The sequence below is a fragment of the Pinus tabuliformis genome, chromosome 2_1, assembly GCF_031772625.1.
Source record: "Pinus tabuliformis cultivar Carrire ecotype Pingquan chromosome 2_1, CPIR1, whole genome shotgun sequence".
NCBI classification, from domain to species: domain Eukaryota; kingdom Viridiplantae; phylum Streptophyta; class Pinopsida; order Pinales; family Pinaceae; genus Pinus; species Pinus tabuliformis.
In genome coordinates, this window is record NC_142299.1 from 285,406,534 (window position 1) to 285,414,523 (window position 7,990).

Below are 7,990 nucleotides of genomic sequence, written 5' to 3' on the forward strand. Positions count from 1 at the left end.
ACATGCGATATCGGAACCCTGGAATCGGTGATTGCGATCACGCGATACACTGATCGCCGATGATCGGATCGACGAATCGACATCGGAGATGCACAAAATCCCTGGGCTATGTGTGACACGATATGCGATAGTGATTGCGGTGAGCAATCTCAGTCATCGGGACACAAAAGGAACGGACGGCCAGGATTGAATTGGCGATTGATGATTTCTGGACCCGATGGATTTCACAAGCGCAGTCTATAAAATTTGAAATCCGATAAATGGGATTTTATGTGTATTAACGATTTTCGGTGAAAAAACCAAAATACAAAGAAATGATGCTTGAAGCAGTAAAACGGACCCGAAGGGGAGTTATGAGCCTGATTACATAGAATTTGAGTTCCGTAAAGGAAGATTTCGGGTAGGCCTCAAGCGATAAACGGTTTTGGGTTGGCTCCGGCCGATCCCACTGACTGGTCGACACTAAGGAGAGAGGGAAAACACCTTTTCGGGTGGGTAACCTCCGTACTCATAAGCTGCTCGAAATTGCATATGGACCGTAGGATCAGAGATCCTGCAGATCGATGGTGGAGATCGTGTCAGCAGCCAAAGGTGGACCCAATACAGTTATATGGTGGATGCGATAAGTTTTCAAGTCCGATAGAAAGCAATTTAACGTGTTTTCCTGTGTATTTGAGATTTTGCCCAATACACTAATGCGATGCAATTTAATGCCTAATGGCGGACCCGATAGGGATTTAGGGGCGATTAAAGGGAGTTTCGCGTCCGAAATATGCAACCGATAGTGCATTTTTCCAAAAATGCCTGTGTAATGAAATTTCCTCAATTTTTAGATTTTCGCTTATGAAACGGCCCCGAGTCCTTCTGTAACCACTCCTGACCATCATGCCATGCTGCAGCAAGCGTTTTTACAGGCAATGATGGATTTTGAAGCGACAAAGCCACAGAGCGACAATGAATCACAGAGAAACAACTACGGAAGCCAAAAAGACGGAAGATGCCTCAAAAGAGCCAGAGAGCACGACTGAGAGCATGAAGGAGAAAGAAGGTAGAAGAAGGCAATTGCAAGAGAGCAGAGAGAGTTGAAAAGCTATTGTGCAGAGTAGCTGAGGGAGCCTTTGGGGTCACTTGAAGTTCAAGTGAAAAGCCAGAGAGCTAAAGGTTGTAGAAAGCCAAAGAAGCCAAGGCGAAGAGCCAAGAGCCAGAGCTAGAGCTAAGAGCTAGAGCCAGAGCCAAGAGCCAGAGCCAGAGCCGAGAGCCAGCAGCCGAGAGCTTCAAGAGCAAGGGATAAAATGGTATCTAAACCCATTGTTTCTATGTAAAACAATGGAGTTGAGCTAAGAGCTTGTAAAAGGGACTTTGCCATAATCCCAGAGAGCCTAGTTGAGTTGACTAGAGCTCAAGGAGATGTAGCCCAAGAGTTTTGGGTGAACTCCATATTAAATTGCTGTTTTGTGTGTTTTTTTTTATTGCTGCACTGTTTACTGTCATATATATGTTGTATTAGCATAACAACAACATATTAAAAGCACATAAATAGTTCTAACACAAACACAAGCATACACCATATTTTCAAGCACCTATTTAATTCCACATTGGTTAATCAATAAGACTTAGGAACATTTAAGCTTTCGAAGTGGGAGAGGTCCTTGTAAGTTAGACAAGGAGCCTAAGTGCCCCATTTTCAGATCAGGTGGTATCAGAGCCTGAGTTTGATCAACAATGCCTTCAAAGAAGGTTATATCAGAATGCTTGATTGACAGAGCAAAGATTGCTTGTCTGAAAGGTGTTTAGATAGTCAGAGGTTGATTGTATGCTTGTTTTGCAAACTTACTATTGTTTAAGTTTGCAGAGGTGAAGATAAAGCTATTGGTAGCTTAGTCCAGGAAGGACAAGAAGAAAGAATAATTCATTGGCATAATGACAACTTCTACAAGTGAGTCCTCGAATTCTTCTTTCTTCATCACAAGACTCTTTGATGAAGACACGAAGCAAGAATTGTCCACCATGATGGATATGGTGAGAGAAATGTATGAGGATGGAAGAAAGAGCGGCATACTTAGAGGGCAGTTGAATTCCAGGAAGGAAGAGAAGCATTTGCTTTCTGACAAATTGCAGGAAATGGAGAGGCAACTTCATATTGCAAATACGAACCCGAGAAGGATGCATGAGTTGGAGAGACAACTCTTTATTGCCTAAGAAGCCTTGATCAAGTATCAGCTTGAAGAAGAGGTAAACCATTCCAGTTTGTCTTCAAATTCCTCTAAGGAAGCTTATATTGGTTCTTTTGAAAAACGTACCAAAGGCATAGGTTCCAAGCTAATGTCCAAGATGGGCTATGAAGGAAGAGGCTTGGGCAAGCATGCACAAGGTATTGTTGAACCAATAATAGTTGAGGAAAGACCTAAGTATTTGGGTCTTTTCTATGGACAGTCTTTTGGAAAGTGTTCCAAAGCTGCCATGAAGGCCATTGAAACAGCTCCAAGAAGGGGTTGCATTGCAAAGTGTGAAGATTGTATTCAGGAAGAATGCAATAGCTTGAAACATCATTTGCAGGATGTAGGTGTTTAGAAGCACACACTTGAACCAGAGAGTTGGGGAGACTCTGATAGCCTTGAAGTGATTGATGGTGTTCCAAAGGGAGCCACTTCTTCATTCAACTCACCTCCTCATGAAGGCAATAAAGGTGAAAGAGGCAGGTATAAATCTGGTTCTAAACATTTTCCTTTTGATTGTGCAAAGCATGATAAATTTCCACATAGAGATGGGAAAAGAATTGCTTGTTCCTTTTGTGGTTTGGATAACCATAATGTTTCTAGATGTTGGAAGAGAATGGCCACATATAGGGAGCTTTTGAAGGAAAAGAAGCAAGAATCCAAAGCTCCATTGGACAAGGCAAATCATGCTGTCAAGAGGATGCACATGCAGTGCACTTACTGCCATAAGCAAGAACATCTTGCTGCAAAATGTTGGACTTTGAATCCTGCAATGCTTCCACAAAAGTTGAAGAAAGTGGAAAGAGAAGATGGCAGGCATGGAAAGGAAGATTCCATGGATGATGTGTCTTAAGATGATTCACATGATGATGTTGATGTGTAGACAAAGGTAGTACCTTTGAAAGGGATTGGTAAGAAACTGTTAGAGTTCTTATCTGGTTAATATTGCATGTCTATTGATGCATCTACATTGTATTTCATTTCAGCTTCGAAAGTATAGTGTGCTTAAGTGAAAGTTGAAGGATGAAATGCATGCATGAGCATGAGATGCATGAACAGAGGGATGTTGATGATTCCTTGTTTTTGAACATGTATGTGTAATTAACTTGCAGGGTTGATTGATTTGACATGCATGTGATGCCATGTTGACTTGGAAGAAGTTAACTTGGTCTCCAGATGGAGATAATGATGAAGTGTTTCATCTTTTGGAAAAAGAGTCCTAACGTTCTTTTTCTACATGCTTGACTTGAAGGGTCATTTGTTTAAAGGCATCTTTTGTGGGCTTGTTATCTAGTCCATCATTTGTATGCAGGTGTAAGACATGGAGGTGTTCACAGGATGTGAAATCTGTTTCTTTTGTGAAGCAGGAGTTTAGGCCATCGAGTTGTTGTCTGTATTTTTGTTGTTGTTAACAATTGTTGTTGATAGCTTGTCAAATAGGTACAAATTAAAGTTTCTGTGAATCATATGTACTTCACATTGGTTTGAGCCACCTTGGATTAGTGATCAAGGCAAAACAAGTTCAAACCACCTTCTATGACCATTTCAGTAGAAGTTTTGCATGAAGGCAAGAAGGAAGATAGTTCTTCCCAGGAGAACCAGCACATTCAAAAAGGGAAGTGGTCAGAGACTTTGGTCTAGAGGCACTATGAAAGGCAAGTGTAGGGAGGCTAAAAGAAGAGGGTGTTGTTACTCTCCTTTACTGTTCATATCAATATATTAGTATTTTGGAGACCAAAAGTTCTTTTAGTGGGAAGGCATGATCCAAAATGGTCCTCACAGAGGAAAAATGAAAGTCCAAGGAAGTTCCTGGATATAGCCCCATTGCAGATATCTTTTCCTTCTGAATCTACTGCAACTTGAATGGGCTAAAATGGACTTAGGATGCATAAGTTATCGCATGCAGAAGATGCCCAGTTTCTTTGAAAAAAGAGGCAAAACCCCTAAAAATGGCAAAAAACCCTTAAAAAGGGAAATCACATCGGAAAAAGGCAAAGGGACGGACTTAAGCGGAAGCGGAAGAAACTCCGATCCGCCGATCTGATCGATTGGATCGGAGGCAGACACACATGCGATATCAGAACCCTAGAATCAACGATTGCAATCACGTGATACGCCGATCGCCGATGATTGGATTGGCGAATCGACATCGGTGATGCACAAAATCCTTGGGCCGTGTGCGACGCGATATGTGATAGTGATCGCACTGAGCAATCTCAGCCGTCGGATTGTGAAAGGAATGGATGGCCAGGATTGAATCAGCGATTGGCGATTTCCAGACCCGATGGATTTCACAAGCGCAATCTATAAAATTTGAAATCCGGTAAATGGGATTTTCTGTGTATTAACGATTTTCGGTGAAAAAACCAAAATACAAAGAAATGATGCCTGAAGCGGTAAAATGGACCCAAAGGGGAGTTATGAGCCTGATTACATAGAATTTGAGTTCTATAAAGGCTGATTTCATGCGGGCCTCAAGCGGTAAACAGTTTTGGGTTGGCTCTGCCCGATCCCACTGACTAGTCGACATGTGGCTGGCGGAGGAGAGAGGAAAACCGCCTTTTCGGGCAGGCAACCTCCGTACTCCTAAGCCGCCCGAAATTGCATATGGACCGTTGGATCAGAGATCCCACAGATCGACAGTGGAGATCGTATCAACAACCAAAGGTGGACCCGATATAGTTATAGGGTGGATGAGATAAGTTTTCAAGTCTGATAGAAAGCAATTTAACGTGTTTTCCCGTGTATTTGAGATTTTGCCCAATACATTAATGCGATGCGATTTAATGCCTAATGGTAGACCTGATAGGGATTTACGGGTGATTAAAGGGAGTTTCACGTCCAAAATACACACTCGATAGTGTATTTTGCCAAAAATGCCTGTGTAATGAAATTTCCTTAATTTTCGTATTTTTGCCTATGAAACAACCTCGATTCCCTCTGTAACCACTCCTGACCATCATGACACGCTGCATCAAAATTTTTTATAAGCAATGATGGATTTTGAAGCGACAGAGCCGCAGAGGGACAATGAATCGCAAAGAAATGGCCAGGGAAGCCAAAAAGCCAGAAGATGCCTCAAAATAACCAGAGAGCACGAAGGAGGAAGAAGGTAGCAGAAGGCAGTTGCAAGAGAGCAAAGAGAGCCGAAAAGCTACTATGCAGAGCAGTTGAGGGAGCCTTTGGGGTCACTTGAAGTTCAAGTGAAAAGCTAGAGAGTTGAAGGTTGCAGAAAGCCAAAGAAGCCAGGGCGAAGAGCCAAGAGCTAGAGCCAAAGCTAAGAGCCAAAGCCAGAGCCAAGAGCCAGAGCCAGAGCTGAGAGCTAGAGTGAGAGCCAAGAGCCAGCAACCGAGACCTTCAAGAGAAAGGGATAAAATGGTATCTAAACCCATTGTTTCTATGTAAAACAGTGGAGTTGAGCCAAGAGCTTGTAAAAAGGACTTTTCCATAATCCCAGAGAGCCTAGTTGAGTTGACTAGAGCTCAAGGAGATGTAGCCCAAGAGTTTTGGGTGAACTCCATATTAAATTGTTGTTCTGTGTGTTTTGTTTTATTGTTGCATTGTTTACTGTCATATATATGTTGTATCAGCATAACAACAACATATTAAAAGCACATAAACAGTTCTAACACAAACACAAGCATACACCATATTTTCAAGCACCTATTTAATTCCGCATTGGTTAATCAATAAGACTTGGGAACATTTAAGATTTGGAAGTGGGAGAGGTCCTTGTAAGTTAGACAAGGAGCCTAAGTACCACATTTTCAGATCAAAAGGACCCATTCCATGCAGGAGGAATTTATAGACCCATGTCCATGTTCTTCTCCAATAGGTGTTTTCAATAATAATAAAATCAAATTCTTTCAATTAGGTTTCTTGTCGTTTTTGTTGGCATATTTTTTTCCAGTATTTGTAGTCTCTTCTGCAGGGTTTACTAATATTTGTCTTGTAGATATGAAAGTATTTCCAATGTTTTTCCTTCTTATTTCTTTTTTTGTTAAGTGGATCATCACCAACTATATAAAAGTGGATTTTTAGCTCATCTACTCGAAAATATTCTCCTAATAAATGACGAATCCACGATCTAAATTGGCCACCTATGCAAACCAAGCTCCCCTCTGATATATCGAAATTTGAAGGGAATTCTGAAGAGGATTGCACTGACCATGTTTGCTCGTTTCACATGTGTCGTTCCTCTAACTCTATAATAGAGGATTCCATATGTCTATGCCTCTTTCAATGCCCCGTAAACGAAGCTATTGCAAAATGGTATGTAGACCAACCCCGTGCATCTGATTTTACATTTGCGACCCTTGCCAATGTCTTCTTCTCTTACTTCTAGATACCTATCTGTTATGATACCAATACCAAACTTTTGACCTCATCCCATCAAACTTTTTTCGACCATGTCTAGGAATGATGTAGAAGGTGAGCTTATGCAAAGCTCCAGAATTCGAAGACCATGTTTACATGGATTTGTTCTTGCAATCCCTCCTCACTCCTATTGGTAAAGATGTCGCATCCCATTTCCCACAAATTAAGGAAGAAGCCATCCTGATGGCTTTGAAGTTTGATATGATCTATGCCCAATCAAGTTATGTCTATACTGTCCTCCTTGACCTTCTTAGGCCTAGTGCTTTGTCTGCGCCAAGGGCATCTCATGCTACCGACGATGTTATTGGGTCACTATCTTATCCTCAACCATAACCATATCCACACAAATATATGGGTTATGGCCAAACTCAAGGGGAGCCCAGTGCCATTTATGCTTATCCTCCCTCTGATCCTTTGCGAGTTAACTCCTACCAAGGCACAAGTACGTCTTATGCATTTTACAGTCCACATCAGCCAATGTTAGGGCGAACTATTACTCAACATGGTTATCAAAATGTTACAACAAATCCATATTACCCATATGCACCGCCTAGTGCTCTAGCCCCAATGGTGTCAACACCCCAACCTCCCATGCCTCAAGCTCCTCTGCTGCAACAACCACCATCGCCTCAAGGCCAAGTTTATACTCATAAGAATGTTTCCCCTCCCCCTAACCCCAAGAGGAAGAATAAGGGGAAAGGTAACCAAAACCAACCATCTCAAGGAAACCAAGGCAACCAAGGTCATCAACTTAATCCTAATAAGGGTGACCAGTCTAATACCACAACCCAACAACAGGTCATACAAGCCAAGAGAAACAAGGCCCTTCGAATGAACAAACCTTGTGCTTTTTATGGTACATATGGACATTATGCTCATGACTGTCCCCTTCTCCTTATATGCACAAAACACGGGAAGATCAAGATGATGCTTCTAGAGGGAAGCAACCCATGGCTCCATCCACTCTTCCTACTATGCAACCAATAATGCTTATGAACCCCTTCCCTCCACAATGATATTTGGCCACCCAAGATGGTGAGAAGCCTCCACTTCCACCCATCGTCATCAAAGGAATGGGTCTTATCAAATTCTTGTGTTAACTGTAATGAATTTAACCTCCAAACTTGATCGCACCAAGATGACAAACTTCCTGATAAGACAACCAGCAATGTGCAACCTAACATATCCACAAAGCCTCTTTCATCAGGAAATGGTACCTTACATATCTCTCCACCTAAGGTTGAGGTTCTATCGAAGATCACCAAAGGTCTGTTACATCGAAACACTCCCAATTCTTGAGCCACCCACACTTAAAACATAATAGATGACTTAACACAAACCCCTGTTGCTATGTTAACACTCAAAGTCCTCCAGACGTGCCCATCCCAAAGAAAATC